This window comes from Anser anser (assembly GCF_964211835.1).
Source record: "Anser anser genome assembly, chromosome: 1".
Lineage (NCBI taxonomy): Eukaryota > Metazoa > Chordata > Aves > Anseriformes > Anatidae > Anser > Anser anser.
In genome coordinates, this window is record NC_139720.1 from 120,541,834 (window position 1) to 120,569,042 (window position 27,209).

At 48.4% G+C, this 27,209-nt stretch overlaps 1 long non-coding RNA gene across 1 annotated transcript in view; it reads right to left on the reverse strand.

Moving 5' to 3' along the window:
• Window positions 1–1,153: 1,153 nt before the first annotated feature.
• The window catches only part of LOC310892906, a 38,911-nt gene continuing 12,855 nt past the window's right edge, over window positions 1,154–27,209 (reverse strand). The window contains exon 3 of the long non-coding RNA XR_014578586.1: window positions 1,154–3,517. This is a non-coding gene — a long non-coding RNA (uncharacterized lncRNA). The remainder of the gene's footprint in view (window positions 3,518–27,209) is intronic.

Genomic DNA, 27,209 nt, shown 5'->3' on the forward strand with positions numbered 1-27,209 from the left:
CTGCTTTTAAACCTCACTGAGATCTGCATTCCCACCTCCCACCAGCTTTATATGCAAAGTACTTGGGAAAAAAACATGGAAAGGAGAGGCAGGGAACAGTTATTGGGCAAGCTGGAGAGACCAGACCCTATCAGGTTCTAACATGGTTCTGAGTTTCATACTCTCTCCTCTGTCTCTTGCCGTCCTCACTAATGCCTTAGGATTTTTATCTGATTATTTTAACATAGCAAATTAATGGGAAAATAGCTGAAAGTAAGGCTAGAAGGAGAGATTTCTAAATGTCGTGACTATAAAGACACAGTGCTTTATTTCCTTGATCAGCGTACCAAGGCAGAAAGTTCCTTACTGGCTTCATAATTGCTAAAGACATGCTGTGCAAGTGAATACTGTATTTTATTTATCAGAAAGTCAGTCAATGTCCATCCAGTGTTCTCATGCACACACAGAAAATAATATTTGCATCCAATAGGGTCAAATGCGGATGTCAGGGTGGTCCTGAGGGTCTCATCACTTCCTCCATCAGACCCCTACCAGGGAAGCTGCTCACCTTCTGCCCCTGAATGGCAGAGCGTGGTGGCAGTAGGCTGCCTCAGGCATGAGGGAACCGCTGCCTCCGAACTGGGAGAGCCCACTGGATACTGGCGGGGCTCCAGGAAGCTTCAGGAAGCCCAGGCACCCCCTCCATAAAGAGGGGAATGAAGTCAAAGGAAAGTGTGTTTTAAGGAGAGTTCACCCTGGGAAAACAAAATAAGGGTTAATATTAATAAATAATAATAATAATAATAATAATAGCCTTCTAGCACAGCCAAGAAGAGTTTAGTTAAACAAAACCAGTCCATAGTAATATGGATATGTCTGCCATTCTACAGTCTTTGTGGCTAGACTTTGTACCTAATTTTCACTCCAATGTATGTTTTTTTTTTTTTTTGATTTTAATTGTATATTTTAACCATTATTTTAGATTTACAGTAACTTAGAACACTGGGCTCTCAAATGGTGGTGGGAACCTCTCAGATGTTAACTCAATCTGGATATTAACTTTCAATTATAATACACTGTTTCACCCAACTGAACCATTACACTGGATTTTTTAAAACAAAACCTACCATTGGGGGGGGGAAAAAAAAAAAAAAAAAGCTCTTTTCATATTAACCTCATTTTCCAGATGTAAGATGCTATTTTCCAAAAACAACGGGTATAAAAATAAAAAATTGCCACATCATTTTATTCATTACATAGCACTTAACTCAGAAGAATAGGCATCAGCTATAGATTTAAAAACTCAGTAGATCCCTGGGAGCTGCTATGTAATCTTAGAAACGCAATTAGGATTCAAAGCAAATTTTAAAATCAATGTTCCTTATGACTCATCAGCAGCAACTCGCTCCACAGAGGAGAAGGCTGGCGAAGAAGTTGGCTGACGGATGCCTCTCCTGTAAGGTTGCTCAGGGCAAGTAACTTCGCAAAGCGCTGAGTGGCCCAGCGAGAGTGGGGCTCTCAAGTTTGCTCTCGGACCTAGCAAACTTGGACAGTCTTCTACAGACCTACGGGAAGTTGCAGCTTATCTTTTTCCATACATAGCATGAGCTTGTTAGTCAGCCTTTCTGTAATCATTTCTTTCCACAGCTGTGTCCTTTACTTTATAACAGGGCTGTGTAAACTGTGTAATTTGTACTCAGTTTTTCCCTTAAGTGATGTGGGTTGCCCTCGTGTCATTCTGAAAGGACTGGATGCAGCCGCTCTGTGGGTGGGGAGGTGGGTGCAAAAAAAAGGCATGTTCTTAATGGAGCATGTCGTCTCAGAGAGGTTAAAACCAACATGAATCCTCTGCATTCAGTCAGAAAGTGGAATTACGCTGTTCTTGCATCCGATTATCTATCAGTGAAAAAGCAAAACAAAATAAAACAAACAACAGCAAGGAGGACCTTCCATCAATGTACAAGGAAGTCTGTAGTCCTGGCCGGGTGCTCCCCATGACAATGGTGTCTCTTGTTGCTGAAATAACTGTGAGCTGACCGTAGCCAACGGAGGGTTTCAGTTTAGCACCTCCTGCCACCGAACATATACAGCACACTCCATAGCGGAGCGTGGCACCAGGTCACAGAAAGACACGAGCCACTGCTAGGCCTCGCAGGGCAGGCAGCGGCTGAGACCAAATCCTCCTCCCAGAGCTGGCTTCTCTGCCAAGGCATTGCAAGCGGGGGGCCTGGCAAGGCTGAGGTGCTGTCGGCGGGTAACTTTGCAGGGACCTGCAGCGATCTGCACCTCCCCACCAGCCTCCAGGCAAATACAGGGCGAGGTTCCTGCCTCTGCGCTACCGCAGACAGGCCTGAGGCCTCGCATTCAGGGAGACGATGGATTTCACTTAAATGTCAAGGAAGAATCCCCAAAGAGGGTAAACTGGAGAGGAAAATGGTCTGTTACTCTGGCATGCTTTATCTGGAGGTGTCTCATACAGAGGGATTAAGCTGGGAAGGCTTACTATGGCTATAAAATCTAGCAAGGCTCCATGGGCAGATGTCGTTGTCATTATTCAAAAATATAGCATCCTAAATCCATAATCCTTTTGAAACAGTGCAAATTCAGTGCTGTCCTAAGCACAGGAAAGAAGTGTTAGGTTTGCTGACTGGGGAGACGGGCCATGAAGCAGGAAGACAGAGGACAGCTGTCCCTCCCTCTCAGGGCCTGGATTAGGCCAGGGCACATTGAGCTGGAGCAAAGGCAGATGATATCTTTCTGTTCGTGAGCCTGCCTGGCTGTGCGCATCCCCTGGAAACTCAAATTAGCATTTCAAATGTGCACAAGCTCATGATGGAGGAAATCCGTGGCAGGATCCCAGCGCTCCTCCAACAGTCACACTAGCGAGCCAGCTCCCAGGCTGTGCTGGGAGGAACTTCCACCTGGCTCACCCTCATGCTGAGGCTGGACCCACGGCAGAGAGGAGCTGGGGCCTCCCAGAGCAGCACCTCCATCCCCTCGGGAGCCCCGCGGGTCTGGATGGGGAGGCAGGAGCAGAGCGGTGCCACGGGAGGACGGAGTCCCTCCTCCTGGCTTAGACAACCACCATCATCAGAGGCAACTTCTGCCTTGGGATGACTGATGCTGCCTGAGGACAGGGGTGAGTGGAAGGATTTCCTAACAAGACCAAGGTTGCATTTGTTTTACCACCAGTAACCTTTATTTCCCCACATTTCCTCTCTGGCAAACAGATGATGGCAATGTGTAAGAGTGTGATGAGTGAGCTGAACCTCTGAAAGCAGACTCGACATGTATGTGGGGATGTGGGAATCGAGTTTTGCAGTGGAGGAACCTCAGGAACACGGTGCCGCATATCTTATTTATTCACAATGTATGCACTGCCAAGGCCTCATGCTGGTATCGGCTTCTTGTTAGCTCTTCAGCAGCTCACCAGGCCCCAGCTGGCAGCAGCTAATTGCAATCAGCAGGTGAGAAATGCAGCATCTCGGCAGAGGAATTGGCTCTGGCTCTGGGACATGTTCTGGGAAATGGAGAGCGCCTGGAAAAAGAAAGGGAGATGCCATAAACTTGAGCTTCTGTGAAAAGCACTAATTGAGAAAGACAACAACGCACAGGACAGATCACACTTGCTTTTAGTGGAAGTTATAATGGAGCAATTTAATGTTAAGGGATGGGAAGCTTTGAGCACTCACCTCTGGTGCTTTCTAGCTGCCGTCAAATATCACTTGATGCCTTTGCAACGTGGCTTTTTTTTGCAAGGCTGTGAGCATCCTTTTGAAGCTTAAAGGTCAGTGAGGTTACAAAGAGTATCTTGCCCCTGGGCCAGCAGCTCAAATATGTCCAGGGTCTTGTGGCCAAGTCTGAAAGGTGCCTGCTGGCATTGGTGATCTGCTGGTGGTCTCAAGCAGCAGGCAATTTTCCTTTTCACCATGGGTGTTGTCTGGGAAACTGGGATGCCAAAGCCAACTCATGGCAAGTGTGTGCTCTGTGTCCCATAGCAGTGGCTATTTCCAGCTGATTTTGTTTGGCTGAAGAGACCTCTGCCACCACATGAGTCAAAGCCCCTGGCAGAGGTGGTGGTGATTAAATCTGTGAGGAGAATTTGCTACTTTCTCGCCCTGAGAAGTAGATCCTTGGGTGTCAAGGTTGAGTCACAAAAGCTGAGAAACTTCCCAGGCAGCAACATCAGCTTCTCCGTTGATAAATCTGAGAGGACTTCCATTTCCATGGCTAGCAATATAGTATCTTGACAGGTGCTCAGTTATCACAGCAGTAGGTATGTTACAAGACACAGAAAGCTATGGATGACGGATACATGTTTCACCAGCTCTGCATTTTAGAAGGGTATTGTGAACTCAGGATTCCTCTGAGGTAGGTGAGTGAGCCATTTCTAGCTTGTTTAATCAATGGGAATGAAGATTTCATTTCTGTAAAAAAATGACACTGCCCTCTTCCAAAAGAAATTCTGCGTAACCTCGTAGTAGGGATAGCCAGTATAAAGGATATGTAATATTAGTGTATCTGCTGAGCAGTGGAACAAATGCTGCATGCAGCCACTTAAATGAAAAGACATTGAGCAGCCTGCGAACAATGGGAGAGATACCTGGATTTTTCTAACGCAGGCAGCATGTCTGTTTATTTGTTTCCAATTGTGTCAATGTTATGGGATCATCAAGGGCAAATTCTACTAGATACAGATCAGTTCATGGGCAGAAAAAGCAATTAGTGCTTTATTATCATCCCGTTCATATGCAATTAAAATGGAGTCGATTCCCCTTCAGATAAAGATGCATAAATAAGTAGAGGCCATGATTTGGGTCCTAAAGTAGACCAAGTTATGCTGAAAGTCATAAAAGATCACCTATCAATTCAGTCACTCAGGCTGAGATGCTGCAGAAAGAGGTGACTGAGACAAGAAAAACGCTTGGGATATGGGAAACCAAATACTGAGGCAGTATGTATACAGCATTTCTGTTGCTGTTTCAAAACCCCATTTTAATTGCTGTGGGTTTACAGATTAATGAAACAATATATTTCTTCCAAAGAAACATCTGTTTTGTGGGTAATTTTAATCACATCCTGGAGACAACCTCCCATGGGAGTTCATCTGAGTTGTCAAGTAACTTTTTTAACAAAGAGCAAAGATAGTCACGGGACTGTAGCTAGAAGAGTGAACAAGTGGAAACAATTGTGATAGTCCATTCTGTGCAAATTCAGTGCAACCCTGTCCCTTGCATGGATAGCTCAGAATAGAGGAAAAGGGTCAAGAACAGAGATCACTTTGTCACAAGAATACAGCTAGTACCAGTACACGTACAGTTGCAGACCATCAGCATCAGCATCTGTGGTGGTTTTACCCTGCTGGACAGCTGAACTCTACTGTGACTGCTCTCTCACTCCTCCTCCTCAAAGAAAAGGAGGAGAAAATACAACAGAAAGAGCTCAGGGGCTGAGATAAGGACAGGGAGATCACCCACCAGTTATCGTCACAAGCCAAACAGACTCAGCATAGGGAGATCCCCCCATCCACTCTCTTCCACCTCCTCCCTCTGAGCAGCACAGGGGAACAGGGAAATGTGGCTGCGGTCAGCCCCTGATGCTTCGTCTCCGCCGCTCCCTCACGGTCCCTCTCTGCCCCTGCTCCACGCGGGGTCCCTCCCACGGGATGCCGTCCTTCCCGAACTGAGCCTGCGGGGGCTGCCCACAGGCAGCAGCTCTTCCAGCACTGCTCCCACACGGCTCCGTACCACGGGGTCCATCCATCCCCCAGGAGCAAACTGCTCCAGCACGGGTCCCCCACGGGCGGGCGGCAGCTCCCCCCAGACCCCCTGCTCCTGCGTGGGCTCCTCTCCACGGGCTGCAGCTCCGGCCCGGGGCCTGCTCCTGCGGGGGCTCTCCATGGGCCGCAGCCTCCTCCAGGCCACATCCACCTGCTCCACGTGGGCTCCTCCACGGGCTGCAGCGTGGAGATCTGCTCCGTGTGGGACCCATGGGCTGCAGGGGGACAGCCTGCTCCACCGGGGGCCTCTCCACAGCCCGCAGGGGAGCTTCAGCTCCAGCGCCTGGAGCACCTCCTGCCCAGCTGGCTCTGCTCTGACATGGGGCAGCTGCTGGGCTCTGCTCACAGAGGCCACCCCAGCAACCCCCCTGCTGCCAAACCCTTGCTGCATAAACCCAGTACATCATCGGACACTGCTGTTGCTGACCATCAGCCAGTGCAAAACAGCAATGTGCATTTGAGGCACCCCGGCGGCCAACCCATTAAGCAGCTTATTGGAGCAGTTTGGGTATGCTGGTTTGAGCCAGCTTCCACTGTTGAAATTGCTGGCAAATGGCTGGAGCCAGGCATTTCTTGGGTCAAACTAGATATTGGTCGCTTAGCCTGACATTAATTGTCCCAGCAATCACACACTGTAAAAACAGGCTTCTGCCTGTCTGGGGTAAACAGCACTAGTGACACTCCCTAAAAATCAGACAACCTGTCTGGTGAAAGCTTTTAGAGCCTTTCACAAGCTGCACAAGGGCACATAAGTGATCAAAGGCGGTAGGGTGGGTGCATTATTGTTCTCATTAGAGCATCATCTGCCCACTTATTGCATCAAGAAGCCAGAAAGTCTTTTGTCTGGGGGAAAAAAAAAAAAAAAAAAGTGATCTTTATTAACATATCAGGTACTAAGGGATTGAGTATGGGGGTGTTGTGGATCTGGCCCTTGCTGAAGTTTGGCTGAAAGGAGCACAGGGGTGAGGGCTGTAGCAGGGAGCATCCACAGGAGCCCAGCACGTTGTCACGGCCAGGACTCCTTGGGGCACCACAGCTGCCAGCCTGGGGCCCTGATTTTCTGACTGTTAAAAGGACATCAGCTCCCCACCATTTCACTAGAATGAAGAAACACAGACTCTTGCCAGACTGCTAATTTTTGTGCATAAAAAGAAATATATCACTGTCTTAGACATGCTTCCAGCCACATATTTATTTGGTAAGGGGGATTGATTTTTTTTCCCCCTCTTCACTTACTTAACGGCCTAGATCCTATCGTCTTTGAAGTATGTGGTTTCTACAGTACAGGATCAAACATCTCAGCTGCTCTTGAATTAGGAGAAACCCACACTGCTGTCCCTCAGCATGCAGCCATCCGTCTCCTGTCCTTCTAATGGACAGGTTAATAGTTTTGGTGGTGGAAGACATCCTAATGCAGACAATTCTATTAGGTGAGGGGCAGGAGCGTGTGAGCCATTCATTTACAACAAAATGTGTGTCATAACAAGCAGTTCATCCCATGGCTGCCAGAGGCCAGGACTTTGGCAGACCCTATGCAGTGACTAGCTGGTAACCCTAGTTTTGTGCCAGTCAGGGAGTGCAGGTCACAGCACCGTGAGCAGCTCTGTGTGCCGGCTCCATCCCTGATGGCACCAGCTGGTTACAGGAACAGAAGCAAATGGGGTAACACAGCCCTGCAATGCTCCAAGGAGCTGTGTGTGCTACACTTGATGCTCTCCTCACCTGCTAGGAAGGCTGCAGCATTTATGTGAACAGGGGTGGCTATTCCACTTCTGAAGCACAACGGAAGTTTGGAAGTCTAGGCAAGTGGCATGCATTTGCCCTATCCTGAGACAGACTTGAGTTGTCTTGAGATGGACATCTCTCGACTCTTTGGTTTCTCAGCTGTAGCACTCCTTGGACGGAAGAGAATTGGGGAGGGCAGAGGAGCAGTGGTCAGGCTGTCTGGATGAGTGAGAGTGCCAGAGGCACTGGGAGAGGTTGCCCAGAGAAGCTGTGGGTGTCCCATCCCTGGAGGTGCTCAAGGCCAGGCTGGATGGGGCGTTGGGCAGCCTGGTCTGGTGGGAGGTGTCCCTGCCCATGGCAGGGGGTTGGAACCAAGTGGTCTTTAAGGTCCCTTTGATCCCCAAACCATTCTGTGATTCTGTGATCCCCAGCCTGGCCGCCTGCAAAAGCCTCTCCTGCAGCTCGCACTGGATAGCTTGGATTTAGCCCACAGTGGCTCACTGAGCTCCAGGGCAGGCTGGGATCCAGGCGCCTCAGCAAGTCTGGGCTTAAATTTTGCTAGGTTTTTGAAGTCTTGCTGGCCACTCCTTTTCCTTTGTGTCTATAGATCAGGCAGAGGACACAGATGGTTTATCTAAAGAGAGGGCAGGCTAGCTGCTTGCGAGGCAGTGGACGGGTGTCGTTCTGCAAGGAGCAGTGTAACACTGTCAAATCACACAGCTAGGCAGTCCCCCGGGGAAAGCGAAAGCACTGCCGCTCCCATGCAGCTCTGATCTTTTACTAAATCACATGCAAACACACACAAATTGGGTAATTAGATAATACTTGGATAGCTGGCACTTTCTTTGTATTTAAGTGACACAGATAAGATCAGGGAGTAAAAGCAGGAGAACCTCCTTCTTAAATCATCCTAGGGGTGCAAAGCAATGCCCCAAACAAGAAAACCTAGTTTTCAGCCATGTGCCTGAGCCTTCAGCCAAACAAATAGTGCAAAGTCAGCAAACATACACAGGAGAGAGCAGGGTAAGTAACTAGCACAGGCTACTCCAGCAGCCGGGCCTACCAGGGCAAAGAAAAGCTAGAACGCATTGCTTGTGTTGCATCAGATGGAGCTAAGCCGAAACGTGAGGAAGGTGCATAATCAGCTTACCCAAAGTTGTCTTTTACTTCTCATTCTTTAAGAAGAAAGAAGCTTTTTTTTCCCTGTCTAATAATGGCTATACCCAAACTGTAAAGCTCATGGGGGAACAAGTGAGATGCTATATTATTTCAGTGTGGCAGACATCACTAATTACTTTCGTGCCTTGTAGAATGTCAATTTAGTTGAAAAAAATAGATCAAGCTACTCTTAAGTACAGTGATTAAAGTGATCAAAGGCTCATAACAGCACAGAGAGTGCCGCAAGGTTGTAGCTGTGCTCTAAAGCCTGCATTTCATGAAGATAGCAACAGGAGTCAAGGAGACATGTAAACATGAGCACTTTGCAAATGTTCACACTCAATTCCAAAAATCATCCCAAATGTGGACTTTTGTATTTAGTATCGAGCTTGAATCTCAAGCCATGTTTTTCCAAAGCAAAGCAAGGCTTGCAGTGAGAGGTAATATTCTCACTTCTGATCTATGGTCATCTTGGCTACGAAACACCATTGTGCCATTATTGCAGAGGCTTGTTCATATTCTGATACATAAGGAAATCCTGCACAGGTTTAAAAGGACTGGGCCAACTTCTGTTTCAGCATTCAAAACAGGCTTCAGATGTTCTTCTAAACCCCACACAGCCATCCACCTATCTATCTGGAACAGAGGAATGGATCTCACTGCTTCACTATATTTAATATTTGTCTTCACAATGCTACTACCTGGACCAAATGCTGAGTACCTCACCCACACATGAGGAGCAAACCCACAGAAAAGTCAAAGCCTGGACTTTTTGTAGCTCTCTTTAGGCACCTAGGAGAAGTGCTCAAGCTAGCAGACTAAATATTCTGCATAGCCCATGGAGAAATACAGGCAACACAAGAGGGTAATTACTCAGGCTCTCAGATCCCTTTACTGGCCTTCAAGGTAACCTAGCTTCCTAAATTAGACAGTGCTCCTCTTACAGGAACTTCCACAGAGACAGCAAGAATCGGGTGCAATAAACCCAGACCTAAGTGATACCAAGAGCCTCTGGCAGATCAAAAATTACATCCCCATTTCCTTGGGTCTTAAACTATTCCATGATAGTCAATTTATTTTGTTGTTTTGACTCCTCCACGAGCAAGCTGGCAGACGATCTCCTCTTGGAAATTCATCCAAAATAAAAATCTGCAAGAAACAAGCAGATGAAAACTGTGAGAAGTTACAGTGTCCTTAAGGACTCTTCTGCGTCGCCCACAGAAACGAGAGAATCTGTGATAAGTTCAATACACTTGGAGTTAAAGCTATGAACTCCACATGAAAGATAATTTGCTGATTTCATAAAGAAATCTCCCAAATGAATATTATTTTGCATGAGATCATTTATCTAAGCAAGCAGAGCCAAATAGGTATTCAATGGATGTAAGCCAGACCCCTCTAGACACTGATGCATTACTTTACAACAGAACTAAATTTAACCCGTCCTACCTAACAGGGTATTTGATAATCAGGATGTCTTTGAGGAATTTGAAATGAGTGCTTCAGCTCTTGGCCTTGCATTTCCTCAACAGATGAAGGGGGCAACTCCACACAGTTTTCACAGAGGTCACTGGGAATTCTGGAGAAGATAAGATTGATTGATGGAATGCACACAGGGGTTGTCTTTGGCATTCCCATGAAGTGTTGCAAGATAGAAACTCACTTTCTGTCTGAAATCTGTGCAAAATTGGACCTCAAGATGCATGGGTACATTACCATTGCAAGTAACGTTGTCATTTGTGCAGAAAGGGAGACTGTAAACAAATCAGAAATGAGCAATTTTAGAATCTTTTTTTTTTTCTTAACAAAAAGAGCTGCACTTTCTGTCCTGCAAAATCTAATTTGGGAAGAGACAATCCTCCTGCCTTTAGTTTCTTACCTAGAAACTCTTTTTTTCACAGAATGTAGGCAACATTCCTAGCACACCTCTACTCGTCACTGAATCATCTGGAGTCACTCCCGTTATTCCTACACATCTTCATCTTCAGGAAGTATTCATTAAGGTAACTGAAACACTGCTGAATCCTCACCACGTGTTACCGTGGGAGTTCCGGGCTCTCTGTGTAGCATAAAGACACTGGCCATACCAGAGAACTCCACAAGAGTTAATGTTTTGGTTGCAAAGGAGAGGAGGGGGGAGGTTGGTGATTATCAGTGGTTTCCTCTCTATTGCTGTACAGCGTGGCAATTAATTCAGAATTATGAGAACTCCCCTTTTTCCTTGGCCACTGTTGCAGGCATGGACACTTGTAGGTATATGCCTGCCAGCATATATGTTTTTGAGGTATATGACAAGGCGTCTCCATTGCTGGTTGTTCTGCTACCAAGAAAGGGAGGACGCTTTTTCTTTCCTGTATGTGCAGCTAACAATTCCAGGAACTCCAAGTCCCCTCCCATTTCCCTTTTACCCTTTCCTGGCTCTTTTCCTGTGGGATTTGATAAAAACCAGCCCGAGGTACAGCTCATTCTTCAGAACATTAAAACCTTGGCGTGAACAGGCTCCAAGAGAACAGAGATGACCACAAAATTCGGATAGCCCTAGGAGTGGGAAAGCTGGGGTCCAGGCAATGGCTGGGAACGGTGGGTGCCACAAGCGTTCCTGCTGGTTGTGTGCGTGAAGCTGGAATAGATGCTAATCTGTAGCAGTTATGCTCTAGTTGTGTTTTTGTATTGCAGCTCTACATCCCTTCTAGAGGGCAGAAAGCAGGAACAGTGCTGTGAGAACTGCAGGGAAGGCTCCATGGTTTTGCTCAGGTGCTTCGTGTAGCCCCGGTTAGGAGAAAAGTTTCCTTCTGAGTGAACCAATTGCCCCGACTACCCGAAGGCTGTCCTTCCCACACGGTTCCCACGTGCACGCTGAGAGCAGGGCCGGGAGCAGAGCCCCGTTTGATACCGTGATAACCCAGAGCAGTGATGCCCAAAGTCCCTTTGTCACTGCTCACCAGAGCACGGCGTGCAGGTCGCGGCCACGCGCTGGGGCACTCCTGTCACGTCAAGTCACCGCAGCCAGGGGGAAGCCAAGTCCCTGCACTGGGACTTCCACGCAAACAGTGTGCTGCTATGGTCCCAGTGAAGCTGCACCACCTTTCCCCAGCTCAGCACATGGCCTTCTGGGCATTTATCACACCAAATGGGCAAAAGAAGGCAGAACAGCAGTGTTTTCACAGCCACCGTTGGCTTTGCAGCATGTAGGTCACCTGCAGCCCGCCTGGCTAGACGGGGTGCTCCAGGTTTTGTGTTCCTGCAGCTGCCCGCTGGAACATCGCCAGCCCCCTGCTGCCCCACAAGGCAGCTTCGCTTTCATGTTAAAAGCTTATTTTGCCTTATTTAAAGCTACAAATTAGCAGCCAGGCAAACACCCCGGTGTCGGCCCCTCACAGTGCTCAATTTCACAGCAAGGGGCAATAGGAAACAGAGAAGCAGACAAAAATGCTAGGAAACAAAACAAAATAAAACGTTATATGAGTCCTAGCTCCCTTGCCACCCGCATTGTAAGATTGCTCAGCCCTCCATAGCTTCTCAGTCCAATGGGTATGGCAAGAGGTGTGTCGGTGTTATCAGTGGTCCAAAAAACGTGCACAGGGTTTCCAAGTAACCCACAGGACTGTGCTGTATGCCCTGTGAGAAAGGAGGCACAATTCTCATTCAAGAGGTGAACAGTGAGGGCTGCCAGAGCTGTACCTCAGATCTCAGAGCACAGAGAAGCTCAGTTAGCCACTGCCAAACAAAAAAATGCATATATAAAAGTGTCACTGGGCAAATTATTTGGGAATAAGGAAGAGGAGCTGTGTGGTGTTCAGCAGTAAACACAGAAATATTCAGCTTTGTGGAAGTTTCTGCAAGAAGGTTTTGTCGAAGCTAGCAATTAATCCAGATCTCCCACATACCTCCCCAGTGCTTAAATTGCAAGAATATACTTGTTCCCTAATTGCAAAAGAACACGAAGGATCTGTGAATATATCTGACAGTCGGATTGCTGAGTGTTGGCATAATCAGAAAAAAAAACCCTTGACTGCAAGCTTTCAAGTGTCCAGATCAGCTCAGGAGTTTGGAAAGCAAGAGTGTAGGAGGAGGAAAAAGACAGGTGAGGAAACAAGAAGTAGCTCGGAGTGCTTGTTGCCATGCCAAGCTGCATTTTTTCTTCCCCTCCACCGAATCAGTTAATTTAGGGAAGGTGGTCTGGGTTCAACTCATTGATTCCCGAATGCCTCATAATCCATTTTTAATAAGGAAAAATTTGCATTGCCCTCTAGAAAGGCCTTAGTTCAAGAAGGTCTGAGTGTAACCCTGGAACATATCCTGGCAGGGTTATGCAACCTTTGCTCACGCTGCTGCCCTCAGGTCAAGCAGCCTCTTCGGAAGAACCATTTATTGCACTCCCTGCAACGCGCACCTTTGATGTGGATGTCCCTTTTGTAGTGCCTCCCCTTCAGGGATCTCCAAGACCCGGATAAATATTAGTTATTAAACTCTAACACAGTCCAGTGAAGTGGTCTGTGGTTTCTCTCTGCCACCTGAAGAGGGGTGGACAAGGGTGCCAAGCTGGCAAGTGCTTTGCACAAGATTGTTGGTGGAGCAGAATTGGTGGAATGCAGTATTGACGGAAACACAGCGTCCTGCCTTCAAAGTCCTGCCCTTTGCTGAAAGAGCTGCAGTTTTGACACTGCCCTGTCTTTAAGACACCACCAGAACTCGTGTGGCCTTTGCCAAGCCTCCCATTTCCCTGCCATTTCATCCACTAACTTTTAAATCGGTGCAAGGAAAGGAAACGTGGATTTGTTCCCAGACCGAGCCCGCACGGCTGGCATCTCAGGACCCACCTACAACAAGAGGCAGTGGGGAGAGGGTGCGCAAGGACTGCCTGCTGGGCGTGATGGTGTATGGCTGTGGTCAACATCCCTTGGCCTCTGCACTGCTCGGGAGGGGACCGTGCCCTGCTGCCGTGCCCCTGCCGCTGTGGCCGCAGCATGAACTCTCAGGATTATGTTAGCTTGTGCCATTCTTGTGCAAACACAGGCAGAGAGATACCCAGGGACAACGGGGGAGGACCTGAGGAGGTGAGCAAAGCACAACCACGAAGAGCCCTGCTGTCCACGAGTACCTGCTCCTCCTTTCCTGAGTGCTGCCGTGACAGCCAGGTCCCTGCCTGCTGAACGGGGGCTGAAGGTACCCCCCAGCAGGCAGCTTGCCACTGCTCTCCACTGCTATCGGGCCATCTCCTGCCGAGCACGAGCCCTCCCTCGGCAGCACACCGCCGCCTCCGTAAGGCATTCACCTGCTGTCTGCCTGCTTGCCCTGCCACCCCGATAACATCGCCGCCGTGACCTTGAAATCCTTCTCACGAGTGCCACCCCGTCTCTCAGCGCTGGGAAATCAGACGTGCCTTCCCTCAGCACCGCTCCCCGCCTTTTCATTCCCAAAGAAAGAGACGGGGAGGGAGCGAAGTTTTTCCCTCTGCAGCCGTGGCTCAGTTTTCAGCTGCAGCCTGGCAGGTTGCTCGGCTCTCCAGCCTTATCACCCAACACCACCTTAATGCATGCAGCTATGCCGGGTTACTATTAGAGACTGATATCGCCGGCACTGCTGGCTGGGGCTTTTAACCCTAGGTGAACCAAAATCTCCTCTATGCCACATCCTCAGTACTCCCCCCGATTTCAGATGATATCAGCTATTATTGTTTTCAGAGTGGCCTTTTGCAAAGCAGAAAATACGGTAAGTTCGTTATGTCAGAGGAAGACAAAGAGAAAAGTCAGCTCTTCTCTAGGACCAAATCAATCAGTGGGTTACCATGCACGGAGTGACCGGCAGCTCTGGCCCTCTGGCACTGCCATTTATTCTCCAGTCTCATCCCTTTGCAAATATTGCATGTCGTGCTTTAAAAAATGTATATATAGACGCAACTAGAAGGCTATATTTAGTGCAACGATAGGTATGGAAGCACTTCTTTTTTTAGCTTCTCTTGGTATAAATATAGAGACACGGGAGATTCAAAGACCCCTGAGCTAAGCACCTGCTCCACAATAAGCATCCCCCAGTTCAGGCTCCCCTAACCCCCCCTCTTTAGCAGACTGGCCCAGATGTGAGGAAGGGAAGTATTACTAGCTTTGTGAGACCCCCAGGCTTTCTGGGACACTTCCATCCTGGCAGACTGGGCAAACTGGGCAAACTGGGCAGCTCCAGAGCATGGGACTGAGCACCATCCCACAGTGGTATCACTGTTTTTTTCTGACTGTTATCAGCTGTCTGATAAAAGCTGTTACTTGTCCCTGCGGATCTCACTTTGATTTTACACTAGCTCACCAGCAGCACAGACCTACGAATGGCCTGTTATAAATACACCATAAAAATAAACATCAGCTTTTTTTTTTTTTTTAACACCACTGTCCATTTATATTGCTGTTCTCTATTTTTTATGTTTGGTATCTGCTGGTTCATCCAGACACAAGCATGCTCGCGCACGCACAAATCAATTAGCGCAAATCAATTAGCGCACCCTCTTTCCTGTGTCAACGTGATTGTTCCTCAGGCAGACGCATTTCACAGACCGGTGACACCTCCGCAGCTTGCTTTAGATGCTGAGGGTAGATGCTTCACACATTGACCTCAAACCTACAAAACAAACAAACAAAACAAAAAAACCACTCTGCTCTGCAAAACGCTCACACTTCGCAGCAAGTAATAAATGCAGATCTCACCAGTGAGCAATACAGGGGATGGGTCTCCCTGTGGGAAGGAGGCTTGGTCTGGCTGGCCTGGGTTGGGAGATGCAGACAAGGCATAAAGCTGTAGCCGGCAGCAGCTGCAACAGAGAGGGAGAGGCATTTTGGGATCTCGGAGGTGTGGGGCTGCCCTGGTCTGTGGTCTCCGTGGGGGGACAGAGGCCACTGCCTGGTGGCAACGCAGCCACAAGCACGCACGTGGCAGAGCGCACGTTGACCTTGGTTGCAATCGAGCGTTTTTGTGGTTCACTTGAAGCTAACCGAGCATCAGCACTCGCTGTAGCGCGGACATCGCCAAAACAGAAGCAGCACAGAGAGGTAACCGGGCTGTGAGGTGCCAGCTGTGGCTTGGTGTGAGTGGCAAAATACAAGAAGTCCCCACGGGACAGCACGAGAGGCTCACGAACTGACAGCCGCAGGGCGAGCCCTGCCAGCATCCCTCCTCGCAGAGGTCTGAGTACCCATAGTAAGCTCATTAAAGAAATACTTCTTTTCCCTGTGATTTTTCAACCTTGAAGGACGCCTAATCACCACTATTTGATGAAGCTGCTTATTAATTATTTCTTCCTGAAAGGTTATTTCCTCCTGTCTTCCTGAAAGACACTCTGCTGCCCCACAGTACATGGTGCAGCTCTAAATTACACAGAAATTTAGAGCAAAAATACCACGTTTTCCAAGGCGCTAAATGGCTGGCATGGACTCGCATACTTAGTGCAGTATGCTCTGTTCCCCTCTCCACTGCAATCAATACCGCTCTGATTTCTTTATCATGGCTGATGGGGGATGGAGATGAGCGATCCTGTTCATACCTCAGCTTTGGCATTTTGATTCCCAAACAGCCCATTCACTAGTAGCATAAAAATAATGTAAAAACAAATACATCAAATAAATGTAGCTTGAAGACATCTCTATTACAACCCTGCTCTGTATTCTATAAGCAAAATATGTACTGTGCATACAAACACCGGGGGGATGAAGGGATGCAGGTATTAACACTGACATATCAAGCGGTTCCTTCATAAGACCATATTATCCATGCAATCACCTAGAAGTATTTGCATTTCATGGACTGTGTTTTCCAAACGGCACCTCCAGCCGCACCGCCTCTTGCTGCTCTCAGCTGCCGTTTAGGTGAAGAATGAGGCCAAATGGGCAACTTTCAAATTGGTGGCGGGATGCAGTCGGGGCTGAGGGCAAATCATTAGCTGAATTCAGCCTTGTTCTCTACCCATCAAGTTGGGTGACTTGTTTTCATCTCCTGGTATTGCTTCCTTTGACTGTGTTTTAGCACGGGGAGGCCTTGCAAACTATTTAGCCGGATTGCTGTTTGGAGCAGCTGTGTCTAATTTGCCATTCACGGGGTGAGATTGTTGGCTGAAGTAACGTGGCATTTTTGCATCCTTCATCAGACGAAAAATGCGTATCAAGGAGAAAGGTTTAAATAAGCCACCCATTCTGCAAACAGCCTCCTCCTGTAGATGTGCTGACTGAATAAAACAGCGCTGGCAGTTCAGAAAGTTTGAAAAACACCGTAATCGATTAATGGATTTTTTTCAGTATCGACCCACTCCTAAATCCTGGCCACTAGTTCAGATGGGGAGGTTTATGACACTAATAAAATAAAACATTGGTTTAAATTGTCCCAACATCAGTCCAGCAAGTTGTTTCCACATACCAGACTAACTCTGGGCTTTTGCTGTGTGCTTCACACTCCAGCACAAGTAATTCACTTCGCTTATTTAAATTCTCTTTGCAGTTCCAATGAGACACCTGCTATTTTTCCTATGTCTTCTCCTAAGTAATTGTGGTGACACTTGCTCTCAAACAGAGCCAGTTCTACTAGGTAGACTTTACAAGATAAAAAACAAAACAAAACAAAACACAAACAAAAAACAAACAAAACAACCAAAAAGCTTCTTTTTCAAAGCAGGAATCCACATTTTGTCTAAAGATAATTTATACAACACTGCATGAAAACATGGCTATAAACCTAAACATTTCTATAAACCTAATTTTTTTACATACTGATAAGCAGAGCAGGAGTTGATCAGGCCATCCATGCAGGATGTGGGAGATTAGGGCTAAATTCCTGCTCTGCTGGGGGGAATGTGATCCCTTGCTCCCACCTCTTGCTATCCTCTTGCTAGACCACGATAGTTTTCCAGCTGTCCTGGGCTGTGGGTGCTCCCGGCCTCCTGTTGCAAAACACTTGACCATTTCTTGGCAATGGGAGAACAAGTGAGTGCCCATGTGAAGGCAGATAAGCACACATTTTTGCTTGGTAAATAGGCAGACATAGTCCAACCAGGGAAATAGATGAATTTAACGTACAGCTCTATGTCCCTCCTAGCACACCCTGACCACTGGAGTAATTGGGCTGTGGCCAAGGGAACAGGGCCATGGAGAAGGATCTTCCCTTCACCTGCAGAAACCCATGACCTCTACAAGGCCATTTTTCTAATGCTTCATCTCCAACAATGGACACAACCACTGGTCAGAGGGATGTAGTTGCTGGCTGAAGGTAGTGGAAGGGTTCAGGACATGCCTCTGACCTTCCCCAGTCCTTTTCTGTGATGCTTAGGGCAGAGCCACACTTTGTAGACTCCGTGCCAGTGCTGGAGTCCTGTGTGGTCCTGTGCTGTTGGTACCCAGCTCACTCACGGCCTACAGTCCACAAGTTAGCTGAGTGGCAGAGCCTTTCCCAATTGCCAGCTGCCTGGGCATTATCCAAAATGCGGTGATTCTCTCCATTGCATTTTTTTGCCTTTTGAGCAAGAGCCCTCCTGAATTTTATCTTCAGAGCACTGCTACGAGCTTTGCATTCAAAACAGAACCCTTAACGTGCCTGTAAACCAGAGCAAATAAAGTTCAGCTTCAAAATTCCTTGCCACAAAAATAAGCCTGTGAGTAAACATAGTAGGCTGCCGTGTAATGGGCTCATTTACAACCTGACCTCCTATTTTTGTGGCTTCTCTAAATATCACAGTTCCTGCAAGAGAATGAGAGAGCCAAGCCCACCTCCCTTTCATACTTAAGACAAAACACTTAGATTAATGTTAATCGGGTAATTATTCCTCTGTATGAAAGGATCTGTAGATAAACTCCTGCCCATTATCGGAAATGGTTCTGCAGGCATCAGTCATCGCTACTTCCACACGAGGTGCCACCAAGTATTTCTCAATTATTAATAAGCCTGAAGCCAGGTGAATGGGTATAGTTATGTCACGAGGGGCGCTTATATTAGAAAAACCCTGAGTTAACCAGGATTGCCTGACAGTAAGTTGGAAGTGCTTCCTGTTTGCCAGGTGAGGATTTGCAGCATCCTGTGTAAACAGGAGGGCTGAGCCACGCGGAGTTGATCAGATGGCAGCGCAAGGTCTGATCAAAAACTCGTTCATGTATCAGCAATTTTTTCCTCGCCTCTCACAGGCACGGAAAGAACCAAGCGGACAGGAGTTAGAGTTATGTCAGTCAGTGCCAAGAGAGGAAATGTGTCCCCCCCCTCTTGTCCAAAAGCCCTCCTGTCCAAAATCAGCCTCCTGGGTGCCACAGCAAAGAGGCAGAGTTGCCACGCTCCCACTGATACCACCGAAACGTAGGCACCTCTGATGAAAACTGATGCCTAAATCACTTAGCAGATCCTGTCCATGGTATTTATGGAAAACAGATGCCTGCTTGCATTTATGGGATTGCAAGACTGGGGGAAAATGTTTTTGTTGCTGGGCAGGCAGACACTGCGTGGGACCCAGGCTGTCAGATGCCTGTGCCGTGATAACAGTGTTTTGTTAGCAATCTTAGCATCTCCACCTCCACTTGGTGAAGCACGGGGCCATTTCCAGTCCCTGGCAGCAGTACCTCAAAAAGAACAGGGGGAGTAATTACATGTGGGAAAACAGACAGCCCTCTGAAAGAAAGAAATAGGGGAGTCCCACGCCCCTAGCTTTCTCTGGAAGAGCTGGAAAGCAGATATTTCCTGAGCCCTGGGGTGGGTGGATGAGGGAAAGGACGAGACGTCTGAGAGCACTGGCTGTGCTGGGACCACCGCAGATGGAGGGCCGAGCTCTGACCGGGCACCTTTGGCAGCAATGCTAACGAAAGCACCACGCACCAAGGAGCTACGTGTTGAGTACAAGGCAGACCTGGGCAGGCTCCGTACCTGCTATTTGGGAGCTAAAAAGTCACGCAATCGCTCCCTCAAACAAAGATTTGCAGTTGGACTGCATTCATGTCAGTTGAAGGCGGATCACGGCCTCCCGAAGGACTCCAAAGATAAGATAACAAGCAGACACACAAAAAATGTGGCCTGCCCTGAATTCCTCCAGAGAGTCACTAAGGTGCTGTAAAGCCAGCTCTGGGTTGAGCGCGCTGGTTTGCCTATACCCTTCAGCAAAATATGGTTTTCTCCCTGCGGACCTCAATACCTGGAAAAAAGGAGAGCTGTCTGGGACAACCTTGTTCCTGGAGCAGAGGGCAAGCAGCATCCCTGGACTGATACCCACACACATGCCATCTGCACCACATCTTCACCTGCACCACATCACAATGCAGAAAATGAGAGTGGTGTACAGGGCCAGACCAAGGGCGCTGGGCCACCCCAAAAGCAGCTGGGGTGGTCGAGAAGGGAAGGAGTGAGAGGAGCGAAGCAAGCAGAAGATGATCCATCTCACTGCCACCTTCTCAGCTTCCAATGGATGTGCTGGAGCTTGCACCTGAGCCACAGTGCGTCGCAGCACCAGTCAGTCCCTCTTCCCAAACCTGGCCAAGTCCTGCTGACACCTATTTACTCTTTTGGGAGGCCTCCAACATTATCTGGTGGCAGTGAGTCCCACACACGGTATGGAAAAGCTTTTCTTTGAATTCATTTCAAATTGTCCGCCCAGTAATTTCAAAGTTCCCATTCTGTCCTATCTAATTCGGAGGATGTGTTCCCAGTGGCTAGGCCACAGGACGGGATCTCTGAATTAATTCTATTTTCATCTCTGTCATTCTTCTGAAAGAGCAGGTATTATTATTCATTGGAGAGAGTTTCACCCTCAATTAAAATTACCCCAAGCAAATAGTGATCCGGAATTTGGACTTAAATGACATAGTTGAAGCTAATGTTCCCTGTATACCTGCAGAGAAGAGGTAGAAGCTAAACTAAGCAAAAAAGGCAAAAATTCTATTTTATATTTCCAATGCCTGGATCAATTTGTGGGATGGAAACTGCTGGCAACATGTTACAAAACAGCTTTTCATACAACAACAGACCCTATTACATGCAGACTCCCTGCAGTTAGGAAGAGATAAGAAGAGATTCCCACATGAAAGGGAGAAATATGTAATTTCTAAAAACAGCAATTTACACACTGGCCTAAGAACCATCCATCTATCAAGCTGTCGTAATCGTGTGGTTTGCTCCTTCTACCAACATGTCTTCGTGCAACTTGTAGCTTGCTAGTGAAACTCAGCAGGACCAAGGAGAGCTTAGTCACCTGCATTAGTGGGTGAGTAACCAAACACCTGAGAGAGGGAGGAGGAGGTGTTCACAGATAGAAAAGGTGGTGCCCAAAATGGAAAGACATCAGTGCCCGTGTTGATTTAAGTCTTGGGCACATCCTAGTACTATGCTCACAGCCCAGAGATAATGGATTTTTTTTTCTTCCTTTCAGAGGCAAAAACCCAAAGGGAAAATAAGTCTGAAAGAGGCGGTTTGCATCGAGGACGTGTATGAACCTCCTTACGTTTATTTATAAACCAAGGCAATTAAACCCCTGGCCCCTCCTGTGAACCCAGAAACATCATTACAAAGATGCCCATGTCACAGTGCCTCGCTATGCCTGGCTTACGGGAAGGCTGGAAAGCTGCACTTTCTGCCATGTGGCCAACAATTTCCTGAGGTTGCTAATGACTTGCAGAAATCTGCACAACAGTAACAACCTCCGGGACACTCAGTTGCCTCCTCTGAGAACACTAAATTGTTTTCAGAATGAAAAATTTAATTAGCAAGTTTTTTTTTCAGCGGAAGGCTTCGTGCCTCACGCTCTCGCTGAGCAAGCCCTGTGTGACTGCCCGGCGCCTCCCAGGAGCTGGAGCCTCTTTGGAGCCGAGGCAAAGGAAAGGTGCCCATTTTTAGGCTGGATCCCGCCGCCGTGGGGCTGCCGGGAATGCCGTGGGTCTGCTGGGAACAACGTGGGGCTGCCGGGAATGCCACAGCACCTGGCTCACCCCGACCGGGCCGCATTCCCCGGGAAGGGCGAGCACAAACAAACCGGGCCAGCAGGCGCGGAGATGGGGGCAGCCTCCGTGGCAGGTGCCCCCGGGATTCCTCAGGGCTTCCTCAGCTTCCACCGGCCTAAAAATGCCACGCTTGCGAGGTACGCTTAGGAATCCCCGAAGACTCTCCATTAAGTCGCTAATTGGCGCTAATTATTGTGATGATGATTTATGAGCGCCGGTAATGTGCTCGGTGTTAAGAGACTGCAGAGCGGTGCCGGTCCCCAGCCGGAGGCTGTGGTGGCCAAGGGAGATGCAAACATCACAAGAAGCATCTCCTGGAAAGGCAGCATCCCCTGGCACCGCAGAGAGCACCTCGTGGTGGGTGAAACCAGACCAGGGAGAGGGGAAACGGGTGTTTGGGTCACCCAGGTTCCCCCCTCACCAGCACCAGCAAGGGCTGTGCTTCTGCTCCAGCTGCTTGGAAAAGCTGTCGTCTCCACCACCTCGGGGTGTTTTCCCAGAAGAAGCAGAGGAGGGGAATGTCATGATTATTCGAGCAATATTAACAGCCTCTCCTCCACCCCCAAGCTCATCAGGGGAGACCCAAATGCACAGGCTCTGCCTGACAAGTGTAAGATTTGCATGATGCATGGGTTGTGCATTTTTTTGCATTTGCATTTTTTTCTGCCTGAAGACCTTTGCTTCGTTTTTCTCCCTGCAGAAAACAGTAATCTTTGCCATGGCTGGTTGCACTGCACTCTTCCCTTTCCCTCTTAGCCAAGATGTGGCTGTAGGCAGGTTCCCCAAGGTATTTTAAAGACAGTCTGGCTCTGCACAGCACTCAAGATCTAAGGAAGGGAAGAAGATGAAGAGAGACGCTTGCTTTTTTTTCTGGCAGGGCAGAGTGAGCCACAGGAAATGTCCCCCTTTTTAGGATACAAGAGGCTCTTCCCCTTCTTCTTTCGGTGGCAGAGTAGCACAGGTAGCTCTCTGCCCAGGGAAATGCAAAGGGAAAGCAGCTGCATGTAGGTCAGGGCCTCAGATTTTGGTACTCCTCAGCCAACAAGCACTTGCAAACCTCCACCTCCCTGTCTTTGGAGAGCCATTTCTTGTATAGCAAGTGTTGCCCCCCTCTTTCTCTGGTGAAAGAAATGGACTGAATCAGTAATGGCATCACCTACAGAGCCCTTTATTCAGTGCGCTATCAAAATCATTGTATGCATCTTTCTTCGCACAATTTTATTTCACGGCCTAAAACTAATAAAGGAGAGGGGGCTTAAAAATCCAGTTGAAAACAGCATGTTGTGTGGTAAATGAACGCTGTCTGGTAGCATTTGCAAATCTGCAGCAGGGCCTTGTGCATCAAGCTGCACAGGAAGAGGGCCTGGCTACAGAGGGAAGAATAGATTTTTCCTTGTCTCTCTTTTTTTTTTTTGATTCAATCCGAAAGGATAAAAAAAGGGGGCTGATAACGTGCAGTGAAAGCTAAACAAGGTGTTTGAAATTCACTGCTAAGTCAGGCAAGGCATTGCTCAATGCTCAGGAACGGATGTGGTTAAAATCCACGGCTCTGAGCCCCGGCGAGGGGTGTTTCCCCACGCCAGGCCCTCCCGGGGCAGCTTTGTGTCGGGCTGTGCCTCACCTCCGCCTCCCGTGCACCGCGAGCACAAACCAGCAGGCTCGCGAGAGGAGCGCCGGCCAGGATTATTTTTAGCCTGAAAACATCCCTTTAAAGTCCATAGCTGACATCGATCTGCGGTGCGTCCGCGCCTGAGCAAAGTCTGATACGAAACGTGCTTTTAAAAATCGCAGAGGGGTGAAGGCAAACACGGCCTGCAGCTCAGAGCTCGCGCCGCCTGTTTGTCAGGGCAGCCCTCTGTGCCGCGAAAATGGATCGCTGCCCATCAGAAGTCATCCAGGAGGAAAGCTGGGCCCTGCTGGACAGCCCCTGGTTTTCGTATCTGTTGCCCAGGCATTACCACAACAGGCTGGAGCGAGGGATGCTTCGCATTGCCTCGCAGTGACAGAAAGGGGCCCTGCAGAGAACGCGTCACCTGCCACCAGGAAGGGCACGCAGGGTGGCACATCTGCGGTGTGGGACCAGCCCGGCAGAAAAAAAATAAATGATGAACTCACAGGCTGTGAGTAACTCAGCTTCTGCATGCCCACTTTGACATGGTACTTGAGGAAACTTGGCTCTGAACTGCAAGATTTCACAAGCCGCAGGGCTCCTCACTCAAAAGGCCCCGTTCAAACACCAAGGCTTTCACCAAACCGCCTCAATAACCTGAACAGAGGCTGCGCAGCACCTTTCTGAGGTACCTTCAGGACTTCTATGGAAAAGGCCCATCAGACACATCACGGGCACAACACACGCACATAAAATGGCCTTTCTCCTGCCTGTGCCCACGTGGCGGGGCGGCCCTGCCTCCCCTTGGGTGCAATGAGCGGGGCAGGAGGGAGGCAGGAAGCTCTGTCTTGACCCTTACGGGACAATTTGCTGCCTGAAACAGCGTGCTGAGACGCGACAAGCTTTGTTTGGAAATGGGTATATCCAGCCAGGGGTCCTCAGGGGCAATAATGCATCTGTTTGACTTCCTCCATGGATTAGCTGTGTGTAAATCACTTATCGGTGCTCCCGCTCCCCCTCCACATCTCTCCCCGTGTGCTATGCTTGCTAAAAAAATGCAGCCCGCCTCTCCATCAACCAGTGGCTTGGGACACATTGCCTGGAGTCTGACCTCAAAGCAGGGTGGGATTTGAATGTGAAACCCGCCCAGTTTGATCTGGCAAGGACTGCCGTGCTGCACAGCTTGTACGTCTTTAGTAAAAAGGCATGCCTTCAAACCCATCCTTTTCAGAGGACTGTCTCAGCTGTCAGCTGCCGTCTTCCCAGAGAAAGATCTAAAATTAGAGAAAAGCTGCCCTCCACTGCTGGAGAACACTGCTGCTGTGACATATGAAAGCAGCAAAAAGCTTCAAATAAAGGTCTTCTGCTCAGGCTCACGTAACAAGCAAGAAAGGCTTTGGGTCTTTCCTGTCCAGACCAGCGTTCGTGGGATCTGATTTAAATAGGCAGCTACAATACCAGTGCTCATCTTTGTCTGCCTAAGCGTTTATACTTTGCCTGCCATCATAAGCACCATTATTTTGACGGAAACCCACAGATCTGAGGGTTTTTCTCTTGAACACCTTTCTCAGAAATCCTGCTGGATGTCAGGAGACCCTACTCTTTTCAATAAATCAGTGAAGAAGAAAGAAATCCTCTGAGCAGAAGCAACGGCTCCAGACTCTTTCCGCAGTGTCTGCGATGAGACACGGACACCGGAGGAAGGGCCACGCTGTGTCTGCAGCACCGCAGACCGGGTGAACCTCACCACGTGCTCTCCATCGCTGCTCCTGCCACCCTGGTCTGTGGTCCGTGCCCCTGTTATGTGGTGTGTTTCCCCACCGGAGGGATTAGTGGGGTTCGCAGGGTGGAGCTGCTCTAAGGTGCCATGGGACGAGCAGCCCGAGTTTTGCAAAGGGATTGGATCAAGTTATTAAAGGGTACAGCAGCTGTGGGCAGCCAAAAGTGCATATACTTTTAGCATCAGCAACATTTTAGGTCTGAATCAAAAGGCAATGAAACCACTGGAAAAAAAAAAATTCCATTTACTGCCTTGAGTTTTTTCCTCCTGGACTGATCTACGGGAGCACCCCCACAGGAACCCAAACTATCAGCAAAGCATGGCCACTTGTGTGCTACAGAGCTGGAAAAATAGGACACGTTGCTCAAAGTGAGAAACATATGTACCTGTAAGCCTGTGGTGCTCGGTGCAGTGCTATTGCGGTGCGTGGCTGAGGAGGATTTGCTCCAGAGCCTTGTCTCACCTCTCTCCTCCTCCTCTCCTGTACTCATGGAGGTTTGTATGTCACAAGCAAAACTGGATTCAAAATAGGTTATTTATTTTAAGCCAAACTACTCAGATCAAGCTCTTCGGAAGTCCATAGACTAAAACACCTGATCCCTAATCTCAGCTTAGCCCCTGACTTTGCACTTGCCTTAGGGAGATGCGATCCAGTGATGCAGGGATGACTTCAGGAGCAGCCCCAGACCCCAAGGCCGTGAGCCAGAAGGCTGATGGGACGTCTCGGCTCTTCCAGGAGGTCAGTGGAGCAGAGATAAGGAGGGAAACCAGCAGCTGCGTGTGGGGCCAAGGCACGCCATGTGTTTGCAGGCACTGCTTCTGAGGGCGAGGTGTCTCAGCGGAGGTGGAGGTGGCAGATATCTGCTTCACCTTGCATGCGGGCTTACAGGACAGGGGTCCTGCTGGGAGCCATGGCGGCTGCTGGAAATGCAGCCAGCTACCAGTGACTGGATGTGCAGGAATGGCACAAAGCTATGCCAGCAGAGGTCCAGACTAGATGTAAGAAAAAAATTCTTTACCATGAGGGTGGTCAAACGCTGGAACAGGCTGCCTAGAGGCGTGGTTGATGCCCCAAGCCTTCCAGTGTTCAAGAGGCTTTTGGATAATGTCCCCAGTAATATGCTTTAACTCTTGGTCAGCCCTGAAGTGCTCAGGCAGTTGGACTCGATGATCTTTGAAGTTCCCTTCCAACTGAACTCTTCTATTCTATTCCATTCCATTCCATTCCATTCCATTCCATTCCATTCCATTCCATTCCATTCCATTCCATTCCATTCTATTCTATTCTATTCTATTCTATTCTATTCTATTCTATTCTATTCTATTCTATTCTATTCAAGTTCCAGGATCGGCCTCAATGGGGTGCGTTTGCTGCAGGGTTGCAGCACGGTGCAGGAGCAGGGCCGTGGCGGGATGGGAAGCTCCAGGCATTCACACAAAGGGAGAAGTGGACACAGTTAAAAGGATTTTCTGATATTTGTTTAGCTTGGCTGCTACACTTTGCTGAAGAAAAGGAAGGTTTTGCTAAAGTTGGAACAAACAGTGGATCAGAACATTAAATAAAGGGTTAGCAAACCTGCCAGTAATGCTAGGTCAGTTATGCTGATGAGGTCAAAATTTAATTCCACAGTGAAATTGGAAATTTCAAGTACAAGTGTTCACAGCAAGTCAAATTATAATACCTACCCAGCCTCCGAGTGCTCTGAACAGTCTCTTTCATTGTCATTCAACCGACTGGTATTTGCAATACTAAAATCTACCTCAGAAACAGAGATAGAAAGAGAGCAGATTTTTCTCTATATAGCGCAGACAAAGAGGGAAAAGCTGGAAGCTGTTCACCCAGGGAACCTCTTGTGGGACCTCTTGTAGGCTGACAAGCTCTACAGTGCCCATCCAAGAATTGTCCCCAGCCTCCTCCCTCATCCCTGTCCATTTCCTCAGCTCCTCCACTCAACTGAGATCCATCGAAAGGTGCTAGTTCAGTGGGATCAAGAGGAGCAGAGGGTCAGGAAGATAAGGAGAATGCACCTAGAGGATGCTGGCTCACAGAAGGATGCACAAATCTCCAAGTGCTCTGGTATCAAGCCTTAGCAAAACATTAGCCCAGGCAAGGGAAAAAATAATAATAATAAAAAAAAGCAATACAATGAAGTACTGTGGCTTCTGTTCCAATAATATGCTTCCATCTGAGCAACTCAGCACCTGAGTATTGGGTGAAAACAGGGGTGTTCCTCTTCTCAT